Raw genomic sequence first — 8,808 nt, forward strand, 5'->3', positions numbered from 1 at the left:
TTTATTTCTCACAAAATGTAAGGCTGTTTTTTCAGATTTAATGTAATGGAGCTTTTGATTTTGCTGTTTATTAGGGACTTTCTGTTTAGTATTTTTGTTATTTTACTTTTTGCTTCAGACCCAACAATGATATTTTCATGTTGATGATATGAATGAAGTGTAATAAAATGTCAACATTTTTGTTTTTTTGTTTGTTATGGTAAAAGTACTTTTATTCATTAAGAACTTAAATACCTCCTCGAAATTTAGGAGGATAATTAGCTGTATGCAGGAAATATATACAGATATACACAAAAGATACAAATAAGTTTAAAGGAGATTTAAGGGTTATAGGTCATTGATACAGAAACAAAAATAGTTTAAGATCATAAGTAGATGTCAGCCTACTTTTGAATTGTTTCTAGGATTAAAATTTTTAAAATATGAGGAAATCAACAAAATAAATCAAAACGACATTTAGAAGTCATCAACAGACAGTTTTCCATAATAAAAAAGCCCCTTCTCTCTGAATTTTGATTTTTTTGCAAGGTTTTTATTATTGACATTATAAATAAGTAAATCATTATTAATAAATCCAGATCACTTCATATGGTATAATAGGCAGCAGTTCTATAACCATTTGTGCAAGCAATTTATGCTCTAGTTTTTGGGAGTAGAAAAAAATCGATTATTATAAACATGAACCTAAGAATCAAAGTAACATATATTTGATCTTCTTTTCTAACTTCTTACAGCCAATAAGTTGATAAATATATCAAACAGACAAAATAAAAAATGTCAATTACTGGATTATCTCCCTTGCAAAACAAGATTTTCATTCATTTGTGCAAGTTTGTGATCATATTTTCAAAATTCTTACAAATAAATATAAATATTTTTGTCAGTGGACCTTTCAGTTGGTAAATGTGTATTTATATTTAGATATTGTCATACTTTGAAACTGACAAAAATAACATGGTAGATTTTTATTACCCAAATGAAAATAACACAATCAGCTAATCCTTATGCTTATATAGGAACATAATGCAGCTTAGAACATTAAAATTGTCTGCCTTAATTGAAGTGAAAATCTTTCCACTTTTCTTAATGCTTCTGGAGATATTTGAATCATTAAGACTTCCCGTCTGTGTTTTAAAAAGTCTTTCAGGGAACATAAAGCAAAGCTTTTGATAAATTTCAGAAAAAAGGTCAAATTTACTCAGAAGAAAAAGTTGTTTTCAAATTTAGTTTGTGTAAATTAATTTTCATGGCTGATCAAACTTGCAAACTGTTTTATATCTGTTATTTTTTTAACATGCAAATGACAGAACAAAATGTCTTAAACCTGATACTTTCAGAAACATCTTTTTCAATATACATTATTATATACGTCCTCATTTAGAAACATTAATTGTTGATTCTCTAAAATAAGATTGACAAAATCTTATTATTGTGATATTTGAAAAGATATTAAGGGAAAGTAGTAAGTGTCTATCTTTGGAGGTTATTCTAATATGACGTCCTTATTACGCTTTGTTAACAAAGCCATGTTCTAATGAGCACAAAAAATATGCTTGACACATGTGCAAGGACTTACTGTTTATCTAAAGTTATTTCCATCGTTATCCTTTAAAATATATACATTTAGGCAGCTAACATAAACTTTTATTATATATTTTTATGAAACAACATATATTTATCCTGCTAGTAGTTTTTAAACTTATCAAATATGAAATGCATTGCACAGATTCCTCGAGGAGAAAACGGGAACAGCCAAACATTTTTACGGTAATTTTTTGTACGCTTCGACCTATAAAAATACTATATTTGTTCTATAAGAATCGAAATAATTCCTTCATGTCATGCTCTATGCTCATTTTAACATGGGTAGGCATTATATTTGACTACAGTTTACACCTTGCTAACGCTCAGTGTAAAATATCGACAAATATAATGCCTACCCATGTTAAAATGAGCATAGAGCATGACATGAAGGAATTATTTCTTAAGTAGATTTGTTAATTCTTATTGTTTGAACCTTTAAAATGGAACCTTTATAATACATAAAAAGAAATCAGGCATTTTTTTTCTCCTCCAAAAATTAAAAAAAATGTCAGTTAAAAAAATATTGTGGTCAGAATGCATGAAAAAAACCTTGTATTGATCTAATTCTTTTTATATACTTTCTTAGAACTGAAAGAATATCACAAAAAAAATCAGTAAAAAAATTATTTAAAGTAAAGAAGAGGCAAAATATACCAAAGGGATATTCAAACTCATCAAGGATATTTTTTTTAGATAAATATTGATTGAAATGCATTCTACAACAACAAATATCAATACCATGATACTATCTTGTAATATAATAAAATATAGCCATTAATAAACATACAATTATAGGAATATCATATGTCTATATGGAATATTAATCATTATTTCTGATCGTAATTTTGATTTAAAATAAACAGATGCTAGTTTAAATGTGCAAATATTGTTTAAAATCCAAATTTTATGCATGATAATGAAAGATGGAAACTTATGATAAAACTTTTGAATTTGAAATTAAAAATAAATAGCAATTTGAGTAAAGGACATTTATAAATAATTAGAAATATCCAAGTAACATACAAATGATGCATTGTGCAACTTTAAATAACAAATATTTTATGCTGAGTTCAATATCAATTACTGCAAAACTGTTGGTTTATGAAATAAGAAAAAAATCATATTTATATAGATTTAATCAGAAAGACAAAAAGGTTAAAACAGAACATACAAGGAAATACAACTAGCTATATATATTATACAACTCACACTTAAAAGACTGACCTTTCTTAATAATTGTTCTACAACCAAAGGTTCACAAGGCATATATACATACAATGATGAACTCTGGGCACCATGAAAATCAATCTTAAAATATTGCATAAAGACAGTGGGCTTCAATTAATTTAAACAAATGATGTGAAAAAGTCACTTATAGTGCAGATGTCGGGTGGACTATGTATCACTTATTTCATGGGAAAATGTTCACATTGTTTTCCCTCCAATTCTTAACTTGATGTAAATGTTTATGATAACAATAACCTGTATATTTAAATCAACGTGATACCCATCAAATTATCTATTTTTTACAAATTTTAAATCGCAGGCATGTGATATGGACAAAGTTCACAGTTGCAATTTCCGTGGCGATAAAGGCTGAATAATAAAACCTGTATTGTAACTTAGACGGATGGACACAAATTTTCCCGACCATTAAAAGGATAGATTTTGTAATATTATATCTGTCTCGGTTCATTATTATATCGTTGTAAAGCACCTATTGTCCACCGTTGATTTTATTTCTCTGCGGCCTCTGACCAGGTGAGGTGTAAGTCTTCATCAACAAACAATAGAGGTCAAGTTAAAGATCTCAAGCGAAAACTGATCCTCAAATGTCCAACAATGCAATATTGAATGGCCCCTGACACGTTACGCACATCTATTGCGGAATCGCCATGGCAGATGATGAGATGAGATGAAGTGAGGACAAGTAATGGTCATACATATCAAACATTCAGGGTCGACCCTTTTCACCTCAAAGAAATGGTTTTTAATTAATTCAAAAAAGATAAATTTTCTATCGCTTTAGGTTATTTAGCATTTCTTTGTGATTTTTACAGGTTTTTGTTAAAAGCATGTTCAAGCGTAACAACTGCAATAATATAATTTGAACGGGTATTTATGTACGGAAGCTGCTGACACTTAAATAGAGTGGACAAGAATAAATGGTGCCTTACCGAATGACCGCATGTTGAATATTCACAATAGAAATTTATAAACGTTAAAATTAAGTGTTGCATTCGTTTTCATTTAAAACCAGGGGATGCTGACAGCTACATTTCAACTCATGAATGAACAAAATAAATATTGAAATTTCTTATTAATTAATATGTCCTGAATGCTACTCCAAATCTGAATATATCTATGAATTTATGAATTTTCTAAAGTACAATTTTCCGTTATTTGAATTTTCAACACTGGACAGGAAACATGTTAATTAATTCCTCATTGCACAGAATTATGACTTTAATTCATCCTTGAATTTTGAATGACCAGTTCAAATCCTATTTTTGTCTTTCTGACAGAATTTTATATATAGATGTTTGGTAAATTGCATATCTATTCCATAAAAGTGACACGACAGCACTTCAAAATTTTAATTTTAATGGATTTATGAAAAATAAAACCTCCAATCTTATTTCCATAAAAATGCACAGGAAGCCTAAAAAAAAAAGATATTGAAAACATAAAATAATAGAAAATAAAGATATTTGTCCTCGAGTGTCATTCAAAAAGCCATGTCTTATTAAATTTAGTTTTTAATCAAGGAAGCTTCCAGTTTTTAATATTAGAGTAAAATGACTTTTTATAATACACACAGATTCAAATTTTATAACCATGTATAAAAAATCTTCCTATTTTATTTATTTCTGGTTTTTTGTTCAACATGGTTTATTGGGTTTAATTGGAATAAACAAATAATGTCTATCAAATGTCAGCCCTATTCTGTTTATTCTGTTTAAACTAGCAGTAAAGAGTAACAGTTGATAAAGCTCTCTCCAACACTGCAAACCCCAATGGCAAAGTCTGATTTTAACTAATGGAAACCTTAAATATAATTCTGTTTAAAAAACAAATATTAGGTTCATGATGTCATTATATGGTTAAGGTTCTTAGAAAATTTTACTAAATTCTAGTAAGTTAGGAGCTGTTCACAAAATGGGTACCCTTATAAGAAAAAAATTGTCAAGTTCATGATTTGCTTAGGAAACCCCCAAAACAATTCAAATGGAAAACATTTCTCCTTGGCATTCTGGTTAACAGGGAACTTTTAAAGTAGAAATCTGTTTCTAGAACTTTTACCATCACATCCATAGCAATTGATTTTGAATAGCATCAGATTCAAGCAATATAATCCCATTACCATGATGCTAAAAAGGCTCTGGGGATACATTAAAGGGTTTAGGTTAAGCTGATAGTTATGTGTACTGTATAGTGTGCAGAGATGAACAAGTCCATGTCTTTGCATTCAGGGCTTACAGTCATAAATCTTTAGGGTAGAACTGAGACTACTCGGAGTAGGATTATAATGTACAGATACTCAGAAATAAAAAAAAATGGATTTGATGACCACAGGCCCAGGAGCAGTTAACAAAGAACAAGTTGAGCAGCATACAACCCCTTCACTATGAACATATCATTCAAATAGGGGGTAACATGACAACTTTTTCTGGAATACTCTTACAATTGATCATAACTATAAATGTTGTGGAAGTCAAATTCTTAAAAATAATTGAAGAGCATCCAAACTTTTAAGGTTCCAAAGCATTTAAAACATGTTGATTATCTACAGGAGTTATAAAATTTGGAATTGAGAATAATATTCAGGAATATTAGGGTTTAAAAAAAGTAGGATTATATAAAAGACAAAATGTTTGCAATGTCAAAACACACAAAATTAGTTTCCTATTATATAAAAATCAATTTTATTGGTAACAAAATAGGATAATAATTACAAATATTGTTAAGAAATGTCATCTGTGATGTCATGGTTAAGTGTTGACGTCATAACTCTGACGTTAAAGACGTCATAGTTGGCATTTAAGTTGACAAAAAAAAATGTCAATTCAAATTCTGTTTCAAATAAACTTTTACATTATCAAGTCTGGAACAAAAGGTTAAATACAATAATCTTTATTGTCATGCAAACAAAGAATCGTTAGTGACAAAAACATATATATATATATATCAATAAGGCTCTAGGTGGGGTTTAAAGAAGAGAATATTGAACCAAAATTATAATGAATATAGCGAAAAAAATTAATAAACAAGTGAAACTACGAAAAACATTTTGGTAAACAGGATGTCGTTTCTGTAATGTGACTAAAATATTTAACTTGGCTATCTAAACTTAGGTGGTACAATACTGATTCCAGAAAAAGTACAAAAATTAAGGAGCCCCAATCCCCCATTCTTATTTTTACATCTAAATTCTTCAATTTCAAGGTTGTGGTCAACTCACACTCAGTAGAATTCTTCATCTAATCCAAGTTTATTATTTTTTGCATATACCATTATTTTTATTGTTATACTTCTTTTATCTTAACTATTCATCTTCAATTTGGCTGCAATATAGCCTTGTTGTGCTAATGGGGCGTAAAGCAACCAACTAACACAAAGGTTCCTGGTTCGATTCCCGTTTGGGATGAAAATTTCAGGAACCCAATTTTCGGCTCTCCCTTGACACCATTTGCAAGTATGGTCTTGAGGAAACGATGATAGTCCGTCGGACGGGGACGATAAATGGCTGGCCCGTGTTAAGAGAGAGCCACATCTCTTGCACGTTAAAGACACCCTTGTAGATTTCGAAAAAGAGTAGGCTAATGCCGCTACAAGGCAGCACTCGCACCCGCAAAGTGGAAAGGGATTAATATAAGTTGCAAAACTTGTTTCCCAATCCACTATAAATAAATATGTTTAAATTAAGCAACCAACAATCATTCAATCAATCAATTTCTCTCTTTTTCTCTCTCACTTTCTCTATCAGATTCTTGAGAAGTTTACTCGCTTTAATTTTACAATTTGCTATTTTATGTAGGATATATATAATTATGATCAATATTCTTGACAAATGTAAACCAAGAATATTTTCGGTTATTGTCAAGAAATTTTGATAACATTAAGGCCTCTTTAAGAAGAAGGTTTCTGTTTTTGATGTAAAATATTGCTAGAAAATCAAAGACTGAATATAAATGAAAGATTTAATTGGCTAGCTCCCCAGTTCAGATTGCTGTGTCCCAGCATTTGAAGCAGACGTTTTTTTTCTCTTTTTTTTTCAATGCATAACAAAAGTTTAAATGAACTTTTTTTAGAGGAAATTTGGTCTATAAAATAGAATGGACCAATAAGAATTTTCCTTAAAATTTTCAACACAAATTTTAGCCCTATGATAGGTCAAAGAGTTATCAGCAAATGAAATGTTTGAGTTTTCAATTTTTTCAAAGTAATCACTCCATAAACTCCAAAGAAAATGTACTTTCCTGTGGTTGTAAAAAAATATTACCTTGGATTTTGAAACTAGGTGGTGCCTGTCATCTTTTCCTTTTTATCAATATGATATCTGAATCGCACAATATATCAGATTAGAATAGTACATCTTATGGCAAAATAATCAGAATAACTACTTTTTTCAAATCTTTTCTGTCTTTCACACAAAAATATAATACAAATTGTAGCTCAGTTTGAAGGCACGTCTGTGTTCATCTCACTGTTTTTGGTGTGGGTCCATGTTGCTGAATCATTTTTCATTAATAAATGTTTTGCATATTTCTACATGCCTTTTCATCATTCTTCTTTTAGTGTTAATTATCTATATTTTTTGTTCTATTTGTGGTGTTTTTATTGTCCCTTGTTTTTTTTTAGACTGACTCATTAAACTGTTTTAAGAGTTTTTGTCCTCTACGTCATTGACTCTGAATGACAAATGTTCTCAATTGCAATCATACCTAATGTTCTTATTCTTTTTTAGTATGTCTTGTTGACACCTTAATTCATTTTTTTCAAATACAAAGAGCTATATAAGGCTTTATCATGCCTTTCATAAGTGTTAAAGAGTAATTTAGCCACGTTTTTCATTTTCTATTTTTGGTATCACATTTGCAGAGGTTTTTTCTTTCTTTTTTTGTAATTGCATTTTATCTTTTTGATTTCTAATACCACATTCCTACACTTTCTTGAATCCCTTTCCTTTTCAGGAAAATATATATAGGTCAGTTCTGACTGAGACAAATCACTTTTCATAGTTGATACTTTATGTTTTCTTAAAAGCAAGGCTTTGTGTTGAATACCGTACTTTGACCTACAATGGTTTACTTTTACAAATTGCAACTTGGAAGAGAGAGTTGTCTCATTGGCACTCATACCACATCTTCTTATATCTATGTGTTTTATTCTACATACTGCCTGTTGAGAGGGTACCTGTTGTTACTACCACATATTGTCAGATGTGAGGCCACTCTTAACTCTTTTATAGGTTTAGGAAGATGTGGTATGAGTGCCATTATGAGACTACTCTCCATCCAAATAATAATGTATTAAAGGAAACAATTATAGGTCAAGGTACAACCTTCAACATGATATACTTTTCACTTTTATTAAGATAACTAAATATTTCTAATGAATTATTTGACATTATTTTCAATTAATGTATACCTTTAGAGATATCTATTGCACATAAAAGACTTTGGATTTTGAAAAAGAGTAGGTCAATGCTTCTACAAGGCACCACTTGCACCCGCAAAATGGAAAGGGATTAATACAAGTTGCTATAACTTGTTTCCCAATCCACTATAAATAAATATGTTTAAAATACCTTTTAGGGTTTTCTATGAAGGGTCAGGACTTGCAGTGTTCATTGATTTCAGTGTCAAGTCAATATGTTCTTTTCTTTGATGGGTTACTGGCAAAATGATATCTTTATAAAATCATTGTCTTCTTATCTTCAAATAAAAATAGCATTAATTGACAATTATAAAAACATGATTTCAAATCCTTCATCTGTGTGTTTCCTCACTTTTTTCGAAAATAGATTCAAATGAATCAAGCTATAAAAAGTATTTTAAAATCAAAGCCATTTTTCAAATGGAAATGCACCATTTAAATACTATAAATATGACTCATTTTACAACACCTATGACCTATTTTACATCTTTTTGTAATTGGCCTCATTCATGAAACCACTTTAAGGAATATATTCTACCCAAATTTAGACATATTTTGCCAATC

The 8,808-nt window shown here is 29.6% G+C and overlaps 1 protein-coding gene across 1 annotated transcript in view; it reads right to left on the reverse strand.

The window, feature by feature from the left end:
- Positions 1 to 8,500, reverse strand: part of LOC134691255 (zinc finger protein 271-like) — a 67,481-nt gene extending 58,981 nt beyond the window's left edge. The window contains exons 1-2 of the mRNA XM_063551650.1: positions 8,396 to 8,500; positions 7,088 to 7,144 (exon numbers count right to left, since the gene is read on the reverse strand). The gene's annotated coding sequence lies outside the window, so the exon portion shown is untranslated. The remainder of the gene's footprint in view (positions 1 to 7,087; positions 7,145 to 8,395) is intronic.
- Between the last annotated feature and the right edge of the window lie 308 nt (positions 8,501 to 8,808).

This window comes from Mytilus trossulus, chromosome 11 (genome assembly GCF_036588685.1).
Source record: "Mytilus trossulus isolate FHL-02 chromosome 11, PNRI_Mtr1.1.1.hap1, whole genome shotgun sequence".
Classification (NCBI taxonomy): Eukaryota; Metazoa; Mollusca; class Bivalvia; order Mytilida; family Mytilidae; genus Mytilus; species Mytilus trossulus.